This window comes from Prinia subflava, chromosome Z, assembly GCF_021018805.1.
Source record: "Prinia subflava isolate CZ2003 ecotype Zambia chromosome Z, Cam_Psub_1.2, whole genome shotgun sequence".
NCBI classification, from domain to species: Eukaryota; Metazoa; Chordata; class Aves; order Passeriformes; family Cisticolidae; genus Prinia; species Prinia subflava.
Genome location: NC_086283.1, coordinates 43,373,370 through 43,386,477, shown reverse-complemented (window position 1 = coordinate 43,386,477; position 13,108 = coordinate 43,373,370). Strand labels below are relative to the sequence as shown.

Here is a 13,108-nt window from a genome sequence, read left to right as displayed (position 1 = left end):
CATTTCACCCTGATAAAAACTGAGGACACATAAAGCAATGGATTTCTTGATTGAGTGTCAAAAGCCATGTTTTATAGATACCAGCATCTCAGAACTGGAAAATGGTTCTAGCCTACTACTACACTGGTTGTAGGCTCTTGAATGCCCTGTGAACTGCCACACCTATCTGACCATGAGAATCATTTCTATGTTTTATTTTCTTGACATATTTTTGCTTCTAATCTACTACATATTCCTAGGCCAACCATCTCAAGTGCATGTGTACCAGTGTGCATACAGCTTGGGGAAAAAAATAGGAGGAGCTAGAGCTCCATGGCTGGTCAGAAAGTTGGGATATTGTAGGAATAATTGTAATGTGGTGTGACAACTCACATGACTGGAGAGTCACAATGAATGAATACAGTGTGTAAGATTCTTGAGTCTAGTTGAAACAGAACAGAAGCATACCAGAGATTGCAAAGAGGACAAATACCTGTTGAGAACTACAAGTTCACTGCCAGGGCAGGCTATGAATCAGTTAGAAAACCAAAATCTCAGGGTAATTTGAAATTGGCCAAAGATGTCAAAATCCACAAGAAAGGGTTCTTTGTAAAGACCAAACATAAACAGGAGACTACTTGCCCACTAAACAGAAGTGAATTAGTCACCAGCAATGCTGAAAAGGCAGAGGCTCTCTACGCTTCCTTCAGCTCCGTATTTACCAATGCTGTTTGACCCCAGGCCTTGGGAACAACAACCCAGGTTGATGATAACACAGGCCAAGAGTCAGTAAGGGAAGATTTGGTGTGTGAACTTTCACAGGAGCTTGACCCCCTGCACAAACCAATGGGGCCCGACGATACCTGCCTGAGAATGTTAAGGTTGACACCACTGTGAGGCTGCCCTCCATAGACTTTGAGAAGTCATGGATATCTTCCCTGAAGCCTGGAAAAAGACTGTCACTCTTATCTAAAGAGAAGAGCTTAAAGGAAGATTCAGGAAATTATAAACCCAGAATTCTAACTTCAGTGATAAGGAAAGTTATGGAACAAATCCTCCTGGAGGCCATCACAAGTCAGATGAAGCACACGATTGGGAAAAGCCAGCGTGGATTCACCAAGTGCAAGCTGTGCTTGATAAACTCGATCACCTCCTACAACAAAGTAACCTACTTTGTTGATGTGGAGCAAGTAGTGGACACTATTTCCCTGGATTTCTTCTAGGCTTTTCACAGGGTCTTCCACAGCCTCTTCTTAGGGAGAGTGCTGTGTTATGGTGTAGGACAGTGGTCTGTGTGGTGGTTGTGGCTGACCAGTCTCACACCAAGAGTGCTGGTAAATAGCTCCTTGTCAAATCTGGCACAAGTGGGGTCCCCAGGGACCAATACTGGGCTCAATGCTGTCTTAATGTTTTCGTAAGTGCCTGGAAAATAGGATCAAATGTAACCCTATAAGGTTTGCTAGTGATACCAAACTGAGTGGTGGCGTGGTCACTTTGGCAAAGGGAGCCACCCTGCAAAGACCTGGATAGGCTGAAAGAGTGGGCTAACCAGACAAGTGTGAGGCATTGCACCTGGAAAATATAACCTAGGAGTGCAGAACAGGCTGGGATCTACCTGGCTGTGTAAAGGACCTGGTGGGCAAGTTCAGTACGAATGACCTCTGTGATGCTGTGGCAAGGAATGCCAAAGGGATGCCAGGCTGTCTCAAAAAGGGTATGACCAGCAGAAATAATGTCACCATTCGGAATTACTCAGTTCTGGTCAGGCCACAGCTGGAATATTGTGCTCAGTTTTGGTCCCTGCTACACAACAAGATGTAGACAGTCTGGAAAGGGTCCATAGAAGTGCCAAAGAGATAAGAAAGAGAACCCTGCCCTCTAAGATAAGGATGAGAGTGCTGGACTTGTTCAGGTTTCAGAAAAGAAGATTTGAGTGAGAATTTATCATCATTCCCTAGAGACTACAGATGAAGACACTTTTTTACAATAAGTAACAAGGAAAAAAATGAGGGCTAATAGGTAAGTTACTCCTGGGGAGACTGAAGTGGGATACTTTTGAGATCTAGGTGGACAACGTGCTGGGCCATTTTGTCTGGACTGTGCTTGTGTCAAAAAAGGTTGGATCAGATAATCCTTGAGATCCTCTTCCAGTATTTCATATTCTATCATTCTTTGATTCATGATTTCTCTAATGTGGCACTGAATAACAGTTTCTTATTTTCTTTTCACCCAAAAGGAGTAATGGTTGGAGAGTCAATACCTCAAAACCTTGTTCTCTGGGTTTTTGAGTAGTGGTTGTACTCCTGATCGCACCATGTAAGCTGGCTTTAAAAAATTAATAGGTTCACAACATCAAAGACTTGTTGACAGTTTTAATATGTATTGTGAGACTGAGAGAGTGCTTCATTAGCCCTCCAGCTCTAATATTCTGAATGAATTGAGATATGAACATAGCAGCCATTCCAAGGAACCAAAGTTGCCGTAGATGGAAAGAACCTTTTTTCCCCTCTTCTTCCTATTTTTTACAAATTATTCTGTAAATAAATGTGCCGTTTTTTTCTGTCTGCTTAACAGGGCTGGTGATCTTAGGCTCTGTTAACGGATATGGAAATGTTGGATATTATTTGCAAATACTTGATTAAGGAATGTACAGCCACTTTAATTCAAACTGAATTCCTAACAGTAACCCAATTCTCCTTGTAAGGTCATGCTGACAGTATTTGCCCTAAACCTTGCATAATTATCTTGTTTATTGCCTTTCTCTTTCCCATGAGAACGACAGAGAGCTGAAAAGTGGAATTAGATTTTTCTCCTGAGGAGGATACTGCAACTAGGTTAAAAACCAGTGCTCAAGAAAAAGCCTCCAATTTTTCCCTTTGAACAAGAACCCCTTCTCTCTCTATGCAGACAAATAAGCTTGCCCTCAGCAAGAAAAGTACTTGGGAAAGAAGAAGAAAAATCAATGTTCCAACAAGATCAAACCAGTTACAGATGCTCTCAGGAATTTTGGGGGCATGCAGAAATGTCATTGTATTCATTAAATTCCTATACAGCATTTTCATTTTCACAATGAAAGCAGTGCTGACCTTGCCAGTCCATTAAACCCTAACAAGAGTCTCTGCAGGTTCATAGTTCCAATTATGACACATTTTATAGGACCCTAGCAATAAATACTTTGACTTGCTCCACTGTGGGTTGATCTTTGCTCCTGCAGTTTCCAGATAAACAATGGGCTGGAGGTGGAAACTCAAATCTTGCTTTTTCTTCCAGAAGCAGAATACCAGAAACACCTTGGCCAACATGCAGCTGAGATTCTCAAGGAGACTTTCCCTGGGGGTCATGTTGAAGTTAATTACGTGGTTTTGGCTGACACAAAAACTTTGTATCGAGTCTGAAAATTATACTAGAAAACAAACTAAACAATTTGTATGAATATGTACGTAAAAATAGATGTACATAGTATGTGATAATATATGATTATTGACTAGTAAAAAGAACTGAAGTGGTATGTGGGTAGATATGGTATTAATCAAATCATGGCTTCAGACACTGGGGTTCAATTTTTGAGCGTATAAGTGAATAAACTCAGACTAATGTTTTGCATTACATTTGGAAATAAGGAAAAAAGATTTGATTACAAGATTGATATCCCTAAATATTCAATATTTCTGCCTATGTTTGCAGACATTGGCAGGAAGACTTATTTAACTGAGAGCAAAATACATGTGCAGCAAAATAAGCAAAATAAGTTGCAAAGTTTTTGTACACAGTTAGCATCGGCAAAGGACAGCCTTATAAAAATGGGTAATTTTTTAATTCAATATAAAATGTTTACTTATATATACATTTTACACTGTCCTTGTAAGTAAAAATGGAATATTTTATGGTGGTAAAGCTATAGGAAATGTTGTAGAAAATGTTACCATGTTATCTCAGAGTCATAAAATGTATTTTTTTCAAGATGTCCCTTAGGACTTATTTCAAATGTATGTCAGTCCTTACAAAATGCAAATATTTTGGGACGTTGTCTCTACCTAGCTCCAACAAAAAAGATAGCTATGTGTGTTGTGTTCTAAAATGACGAGAAACAGCGATAAATTAGAAAAAGAAGTAATAAATGTGACAGAAATACTATGAAATTGATATGAAGCTAGGTGAAAAATAGTATTAAAGATGTTAAGAGTTAAATAAAGTATGTCAATAGTTAAATGTGTTAAACTTACCTGTTTTGTAATTGACTTACTGTATTACGGTTCCAAGTTTTGTGACCCCCAGTTCCTGTCCCTCAATTCCTTCCCTCCCACTGTGTACCGCCTCTGCTGCTCTCCACCTGTCTGTCAAGCAACTGGACACTGCCTCTGCTGCTCCCCGCCTGCCCATCGAGCTGCCAAGCAACGCTTGTGCTACATTCTGTCTGTCTACCAGCCCCAATGCAAAACACCTCAGCGCTCCCAAGGTGCACCGCTCACCAGGAAGTCCAGTGGGAGTAAATAACTCCTTAAAGCGACTCACCAGCACCAGACTGGGGCCTGCAAGTGACACCGAGGGGTCAGCGAGCCATCCAGCTGTCAGCCAGAGTCTTCTGCTTCCTCGCCCTCACTTGAAGTACTGAAGGACAGTGACACCGCTAGACTCTGCGAGCCGCATAGAGGCGTTCCTGCGCACTCCTGCGAGGATGGAAGCTCCGACTCTGTGGCGCGAGCAGCAGATTCGAAGACTCCTCCTCCTCTGCAGTGTGTCTATGGGAGCAGCGGTGGTGTGCACAGCCCCCACCCCTAAGAGAGCTGATTTAATAAAGGCATTTTGTTGGAGCAGAAGGTCTCCTGGCCCTATTCATAACAAAATGATCAACTTTCGTATATACAAAAATGCTGAGGTAGTACTATAGGAAGAAATCAACTTCTTTTGAAAAAGTTGATTTCATATAGTATTTCATACTGTATTTCATATAGTATCAACTAACTTTTTTACATTCAGAACAGCTGCCACAAATCCTAAAATTTCTTCTCTAGCAGACATGCTTACATTAAAAGTTACTGAAAAACTCATGATGAAAAAATTACCCACAGCATACTGTGTGAGTGTTTGAAATTGTAATTAGAATAAGTGATCTTTGGAAAATGTTATTAGTGGGAACTACAAATAAAAAGAAAATGCAATATCTTTTCTATCATTCTAAGCTTTCAGAAAACCTGTTAATACACTAATGCACTTGCAGGAAGTTTCAATAAACCTTTATGAAGCCCTGGAATGATTTCAGCTACTAAACAAATAGAAATGTGTATTTGTAAGAATACTGAAATAAGAAGTGACAACAACAGTATAGGTTATTTTGTGTATTTCAGTTTTATGTCTAAAGGTAATATATAATTTCTATGACCTTGGTATTAAAAATAAGTAAATAAGATGAATTGAATGCCAGTAAAGTTATCTATTTGGTCCAAGAGTCTGAAAAATCTTATTTTTTACTTCTTTTTTCACACTAAGGGTGGAAGCATTTCCAGAGTATGTTTGCTTTATGTCTCTTACATAAGTATTCAAATAGTGATTTTATACACATTTTTGAATATACAATTTCTGAATGGTTATGACTTTTCAAATCTGAAAGGTTCAGAGAATGCAGTATGTGTCTTCTTGACAGGTATGTAGATTGCTTGCTTATAAAGCTTCTAAGATTAATAGTAAGCCCTGCCAGTTATACATGATCTGACATAATCTGAAATATGATCAACAAAGCAATCTGATAAAACCCCAAAACAAAAACGACAACAAAAAACCTCCAAAAAGCTGCAAACAAACAGAAAAGAATAAAACAAAATAAAATTTATGTGCTATAATGACATCATCGTCTTAAAATCTTGTACCAGGTCTATTTATAGTTAAGGAAAAATATTGGCATAGGAAGTAAAATTACTTGAACACTTAATCTTTCTATTTGTTAGAAAAAAGAAGTAAATATATAATGGATAAATTGCCATGAGATGAGCAGGATGGAATTAATGACAAAAAGAATAGTACTGATAAGGATATTGTAGTGTTAGTGATTTTTTTGTTCTTGTCATTATAAAACATGAATTATTTCCTCCATCATTTTTAGTAAATGTTTTAATGTAAAAAGAAACCTGTTATATTCACTATCTTTTGCTCTGGTTTTTCTAAGCTTTACTATAATTTCATGTAATGTTTGTATGTTTTCAAATTTATAAGTTTTTAATGCTTCTCCACTTGGTTGATTCCAGCAGAAATGTGAAAATCTGTGAAGACAATCAAAATACCAACACAATTCAAATAAGCAAACAAGGTTCAAATGTGTTTTCTGGGTTTGTTAGAATTTTCAGCTGTTGTTACTGCCAACATTTGACAGTAAATAAAATGAGACCAAAATGATGTAACACTCAAAAGAATTCATGCAAGTCCAATATTACATAGACATACACAGTGATACCTTCTGGAAGCAGTAAGTTCTTGCATAAAGACAATGAATTCAGAAGCTCAAACCCTTACTTACTGAACTATTTGTACATCAGATGTTTAGGCATGATTGACTTCTTCAATGACGTCAGTGACATTTTATGCCAATTTTTGTTCTGAGTCTAGGCTAAAGGACACTCTAGGCTTAGATACAAACTGAAGACGTTCAGGCAAGAATGCTGAAGCAGTAGAAAAAAACATGGAACCAGTAGGAAAGTTCATTAGTCTATGAATATTACACCTTCATCCTGTTCATAATGTCCATTTGTTTCACTGGTGCATTGGTTTGAATACAAGATTCTAAACCTGGATTTGTCCTATGCTTTAGATTATACAGCTAAAAAGGAAAGTTCACTTCAGCACTAAATATTGGCAGGTGGAATGGCAAAAGGATATACTGAAGATCAATAATCACTATAATACACAGAACATAAATTAATCACTTTTATACTCCAGATCTAAAGGATGCATATGCTATGTGACCTCTGGGTTTTTCAGTTTCCTAGGGTTGACATTCCCTATGGGACACTGGCATGTTTTCATCTTGCACAGGTCTTTTAAATACTTAAAAATTGTTGTTTCTAATGAGTTGCCTTGTGTAAGGGGTCATATTCATGTTATTTGATGAGATAGAATGGGAAAAGCAATCAGTAATTGTCAACAAGTTTTTTTGTATGGTTAGTTATGTATCTCTTTGCTGTATGTTTTCTGCATGCATGTGTCTGCTCTTGTAAGACAGAAACATTTACAGCATTCAAGTGAGTTGAAGACAATCAATCACCAAGTCTCATACCAACACACAGCCTCACATAAAAACAATTTGGTTGAACAGGAGACGAAAAGAGATGATCAGACTGAAGCAAGTCAGCTACTCCATTACAAAACCCCAAAATATTATCGCTGATTATATTCAAAACATCATATATAGACAGTTGGGATAATTTCAGAAAATAGTAGTAACCTTTAGCAACACCTTTCAAGATCAGTCCAAAATCAGCGCGTGGAAGGAATAATGAAGTCATTAGTGCACTAAGTTGTGCATTCTTAAGGCTAAGCCAAATCCTACAGTAGAAAAATGGCACATTAACCTTTCTCCAGAACTTCAACTGTCTGTTATTGAAGGTGAATTTTGGCCTGGTTTGGCTATGCAACTTTGGCTCAGGCTGCTGAGGAAATTGCCTGGCTGTGAAGAAGTTCACATGTAACATTGCAGGCAGAGCTAAAATTGTTCAGGTAATGCTGGTCAGCAGCCTATGAATTCAAGAGGAAAACATTCCTGTCTGATGCAAAGCCTGTGGGAAATGCCCTGGCTGGCCCCTTGCCCAGGCTGCATGCCAGGGGCGCTCAGACCCGGACCCCGGAGGGGCTCGGGTGGTGTTTTGGAAATGGCTGCTGCTGTTCCCCACAGCTTCAGGTATGTCAGCGGCAAGGACCAGGGCAAGAGAGCCGGGAGGAGCCTTCTGCTCGACTCCCAAACGCATTCACCCCTTGAGAAGGTCAGAAAAACATGCTCCCTCCCAGCCTGACACTGATTTTTAAGTGGGGGTGTACCAAGGGGCGGGAACAATACGGGAACCAATCATGGGAAAACAGGGGAGGAGTCCAAGGGGGTTCTTACAAAGCGAGAACCAACAGGAGAGCACTGAGGGAGGGTACAATCCAGTCAAACCAATGGGATGTCAAGGAAAACAGAACCTTCCAGAACAAGGGGAAAGGACAGACTGGGATTGATCACCAGGGGGTTGTAATGCCTTCCTTAAGGAAGGAATGATGTGGGGTATTCTGGAACAAGGGGCAGGGTTTGGGAGAATGGCAGGCGACCAGGGAGGAGACAACTTTAAGCAAAACCACTCACTTTGGGGGAGAATGGGAAGTAACCATTGAAAAGTATTTACAAACAAAGAAAACACACCACCACACCTGTGAGGTAATATAAAATCCTAGGATAAAAAAAAAGAAACAGGGAATTGGAAGACTCAATTGCAACTCAGCATCACTTCCACGAGGAGCAAAGATCACAGAATCAGAGAATCATAAAATATGCTGAGTTGGAAGGCACTCACCGAGATCATCAAATCCTGGCCCTGCACAGCACCATCCCCAAGAGACACTCCATGTGCCCAAAACTGTCCCCAGCACTCAAAGTAAGGCCACCCTATTGCAGAGCAGAGTGGGACAATGCTGTCCATTGCCCAGCTGGCCATGGTGTGCCTGATGTCCCCCAGGACAGGGTTATCCCTCCTCGCCGCCAGGGCACTGCTGACTCATGTTCAGCTTGCCATCAACCAGGACCCCCAGGTTCCTTTCCATGGCACTGCTTTCCACCCTTTCATTCCCCAGTCTGTCCATACATGCAGGGTTGCCCCGTCCCAGGTGCAGAATCCAGCACTCTCACTTGTTGAGAGTGAACTTGATAAGGTTGGTGATTACCCAGCCCTCTGATTTTTTGCTGTCTCTGTACAGGGCCTCCCTGCCTTTCAGGGAGGGCTCCTCCCAGTTTTGTGTCATCTGTGATCTTAGTATCTCTTCCAGTTCTGCATCCAAGTACTTTATGAAGATGTTGAAGAGCAGAGGTCTGAGGATGGAGCCCTGTGGAATCCCACTACTGACGGGTCACCAGTCTGATGGTGTACCCTTCACTGTAACCCTTTTTGGCCTACCCACGAGGCAGTGGCTCACCCATTGCATGATGTGTTTACCCAGCTGTGGGCTCTTGCTGTCCTCTTCCTGTCCTCTCCCTAGCTCCCCTGGTGGCTACCTGGCCACAAGTTAGCCATCACAGGATAGGGGTTCTTAGAAGGCCCAGTAGTGGTTAAAACAAATAGATTATTAATTATGGTGATTAAAATATAGGCTTTAAATTATAACAACTAAAATATGACTAATAAGCTTTAAACATTATTTACAGTGAGGAAAATATGTCATTACAGTTATAAATATTTCTTTTATATAATACAAAACTGCTTGAATCTTTGAACTACATGCTTCTATTCCTTCCTTGGATACATGGAAGTAAATGTGAATCAACAAATTTAAGAAAATTGAATCCTTTATTTTTAAAAATTAGCTAAATTGTAAGCTTTATAGATACTAAGTTTTGCATCTGTGTCTCAGGTTTTTACTGAAACATTAGAACACAGAACTACACTTGGCATCTCTCTGTTTATATTCAAAGAAAGAATTATTTTACACGTATTTCCAATTTGTGTGGAGAGATGAACATGTACTCAACAGAGCTAAACTTCAGTAAATCAGCTCAGTGGGAGTGAGATGGACTGATAATGTGGTGTTAATTTTTTTTTTCACTAAATTAAAACATAGGAAACCACTGGCAAAGAACAAAATACAAAGCTGAAAAGAAAGGTTAATTATGTTTCCCGTGTCATTTAGAAACCTGTTGACAAACCAATTTTTAATTTTTTCGTATATATCCTGACATACACACAAAGGAAACTGGAATTAATTCCTAATTCAGAGGCACTAAGAGTTTGAAAAGAACCACCTTAGTTTATAGTGTTTCTACATAACTGATCTAATTCATGGTGAGGTAATATGTTAATACTTTTCCTATCCAGCTCACACTAACTAGTGAAGTTAGGGCAATGGAATTTATTTTTGGAAGCCCCTACATTTACACTTCAAGGGGCAATATTACAGCAGCAGGTTGACCCTGGAGAACACCTAAGGACCCATCAAGTCACTTGGCTATTCTCCCACAGAGACTGGGGAAAGAATCAGAAGGACAAATGTGAAAGAAACACGTGTATTGAGAGATAAACCCCCCTCCCCGCCCCCAGTTTGTGCAACAAAAGCAAATTCCTTCACTATTCCCTGTTTAACCATTAAACCATTAAGTATTTAACCATTTCAAGGAAAGCAAGGCTTCAGCATATGTATCAATTTCAGGGGGAGACAAATGTGATAAGTGTTAATGTCCCACCTTTCTTCTCCTTGCCTTGAGCTTTTATCACTGAGTGTGATGCTATATGGTGTAGGATTTCCCCTTGGACACTTTGGGTCAACTGTCCCAGCTGTGGCCCCTCCCAGCCCATTGCAGGGTCAGCTGAGGAAACAGAAAAGGTACTGGTGCTGTGCAAGCACTACTCAGCATCAGGTAGGACATCAGCTTTTTACCAACACTGCTCTGCTCTGCACCGCTTCAGTCTAAAACATTGTATCCTCTGAGCTGCTATGGAGAAAAAATTGCTCCATCCCAGGAAGACCGAGTACAATTACATAAAATATAAAAAATCAAAATCAGTTTTTCAAAGACTATTAAACATCAAACTCTAAGGCTCAAACATCAAACTCAAATGCTATTTCAAGTCCTTAATGCTTGCTCTCTCATTTAGACTGTTAATACAAGATATATATGGCAAATAGTGGCTGAACATGAGCTAACAGTGTTCCTGGAGGTGACCAAGAAGGTGTCCAAAAAGCATTCAAGACAGCTGGTAGCACCTGACCAGTGCCCTGTGCTGGGCACTGGTGAGGCCACCCAAAGTGCTGTGTTCAGTTCTGGGCGCCTAAACTGGAAGAAGGACATTGAGGGGCTAGAGTGTGTCCAGAGAAATGCAGATTTCCTGAGGGGCTGGGCAAAAGTCTGATGAGGAGCAAATGAGGGCACTGGGAGTGTTTAGCCTGGAGAAAAGGAGGCTCAGAGGAGGCCTTATCACTATCTACAACTGCCTGAGAGGAGGGTGTAGCCAAGGCAGATGTGGGTCTCTTCTCCCAGGCAATAAAAGACAGGACAAGAGATAATCTTGAACTGCATCAGGGGAGGTTTAGTTTGGACATTAGGAAGAATTTCTTACTAGAAATTGTGATTAGACGTTGGAGTGGGCTGACCAGAGAAGTGTTGGAGTCACCATCCATGGAAGTGTCTAAAGAAAGACAGAAACGTGGCATTTAGTGCCGTGATCTGGTTAACATAGTGATATTTGGGAAAAGGTTGTACTTGATGATCTCAGGGGCCATGTCCAACCTATCTAACTCTGTGACCTTGTGGTATATTAACTACTGTATTTATTATTATACATATGGATAATATAGATGCAGTCATGAATTCTTGTGTTACATAGGAATCCTGCTATTTAAGTACAATTAAATCTCTAGGATTGATAGGATAAGAAAATCTGACCCTATTTTTATGTGATGACACATCTTACTATCCTTCATGTCTCAGAATGTTCTCCATACTGTGCACCTTCAACTGGTTTCTGTGGCACTTTATTAAATATAGATATTGATTTCAGTCTCAGATCATGCTGTGTATATTGCTGAGGATGACGAAAACGTAAATTGCTTTTTTGCTTGATACTTATGGACTAACTAATGTCTAAAGAATGTTTCACTTTCTTGCTGAATTTAATTCAGCTGCATTCTGTGTTCCCATTTGCCTCACATTGTGCAGCTAATAGAGCTTTTCTTTTTCTGAATGTTTGCATCTTAAATTTAAATGGGATTAATGCTGTGAAAAGTTCTTTTTAAAAGTTTTGCTTAATAATCTGGAAATTATGGCTACCCAAATAATGCACTATAGCTAGCACCAATCTTAGTATTTATTGCAATTCAGAGGAAATGTATATGTGTGTGCATGTGGTTCCCAGGTTCCCAGGTCATAGCTCTAAGACACCCTGAATATAGCCATAACTATGATTTATCTTCCTCATCTCATTTTTTTTTTTAACCTGCGGAAACTTAGACAATGCTGAATATGTTCTTGATTGCAGCAACCGCTCTAGATATTTCCAGGGGTCATGTGACAAGCAAGGTGCCTGGCATAAATCTTGGATTAATTAAAATTTGGTTTATAGCTGAGTGGACAACTCCCATTAATGTTAATTTCCCATTCATCTGAGCTTCTGGCTTTTCTTAAAACCATATTCTTAAAAATAGAGAGAAGTGTATTAGTCATTATTCTGAAAGCTTCTATCTTCCATATATTATCTTACTTGCTTATATTGCAGTCAATTTTCCTCTTGAGAAATTTTGCTTTCTTGAGATGGTGGTGTGTAACTCATTCAGGGGATATTATTTTCTATACTGGCTATGCCTAAAATTAATCACATGCCTACATGCAAAATTGTCCCATTATCTCTCAATCTGAACTCTTCTAATAATTTTCCTTTAGCATTTAAATTGAAAATCACATGCAAATACAGCCACTTCTCCAAGATAAGTAGAAATATATGTGGACAGCAGGGACATAGTCAAGGTTTAAAAGAGTCTGGAGATTTTTCAAATTCAGGATTTACAGGTAAGAGTGCAGAACCTGTAGAAATCATGTAGATCTCTTTCCTTGAATTCTAGTTCTGCATATGGTTACGTAATCCATCACTGTGATCCCAGTCACATATCTGACTTTTTTACTTTTCTGTCTTCCAGGAAAACCTAAAAATACCTTCTCCACATTAAATTGTCTTAAGCACTGAAAACAAAACAGAAAAACCACAAACAAACAAACAAACAAACCAAATAATAATAAAAGAAAGAAATATCAGGTTTTCTAATAAGTACCCTGAATTTAAAAGTGTGAAATATCCCATAGTTTTATACAGATCCCTCATAAGCTCTTTAACCTCATGAAGCCTTTGGGGTAGTTTGAAAAGTATTTCCCCTAACCAAGTAACAGTTTAAGAATTAAATTTTTTGTGTG

General features: G+C 39.5%; 1 long non-coding RNA gene across 2 annotated transcripts in view; it reads right to left on the bottom strand.

Annotated features, from left to right (window-relative positions):
• The window catches only part of LOC134564466 (uncharacterized), a 40,150-nt gene extending 35,424 nt beyond the window's left edge, over positions 1 to 4,726 (bottom strand). Inside the window, exon 1 of one of the 2 annotated variants that reach the window (XR_010083572.1) lies at positions 4,492 to 4,726. This is a non-coding gene — a long non-coding RNA (uncharacterized LOC134564466). Of the gene's footprint in view, positions 1 to 4,202; positions 4,388 to 4,491 lie in introns of those variants that run through there. The other variant, XR_010083573.1, reaches the window with a different exon arrangement.
• Positions 4,727 to 13,108: the final 8,382 nt, after the last annotated feature.